A 476-nucleotide genomic window follows, 5' to 3' on the forward strand; every position below is an offset into this window, starting at 1 on the left:
CATAAAGGACGTGGCGATGCATGAGAGAAAGAACGATATGAGGCAATCCACGAAGAAAGTGAATGAGATGCGGCGATCCATCATGGAGGAAAAAAAATCGAGGTGGATACGAAAAGATACCAAATGAAAGAAATAATAGAAACAAAACGACGGGAAAAAAATTGCAAATAACAAAAGAGAAATAAAAGATAAAGCTCAAAATAGGTACAGCAAAGTAAATTAAACCAAAATATACTAAAGTACTTTTCGAAAAGGCGTTGCTATATACACACAAAAAAGATACTCATAAAATCCCCTCGATAGCTCTATACTCTCGCATGAGTCAACAGCGGCGCCAACACCTGTCCCGCTAGCAACACACCTGGCACACACTTGCAACAGCTGCATTCGCCAAGATTAACTCATTCGCATCTTAAGTAAGCAGCGTAAGTAAAATATTCACTTCTTTCTAAAAATAGTACAGTCGTCGGTCTAAG

General features: G+C 38.7%; 1 long non-coding RNA gene across 1 annotated transcript in view; it reads right to left on the reverse strand.

Annotated features, from left to right (window-relative positions):
- Positions 1–476, reverse strand: part of LOC119593987 — a 42581-nt gene that overhangs the window by 20003 nt on the left and 22102 nt on the right. The gene's annotated exons all lie outside the window — the stretch shown is intronic.

Source organism: Penaeus monodon, chromosome 33 (assembly GCF_015228065.2).
Source record: "Penaeus monodon isolate SGIC_2016 chromosome 33, NSTDA_Pmon_1, whole genome shotgun sequence".
Lineage (NCBI taxonomy): Eukaryota > Metazoa > Arthropoda > Malacostraca > Decapoda > Penaeidae > Penaeus > Penaeus monodon.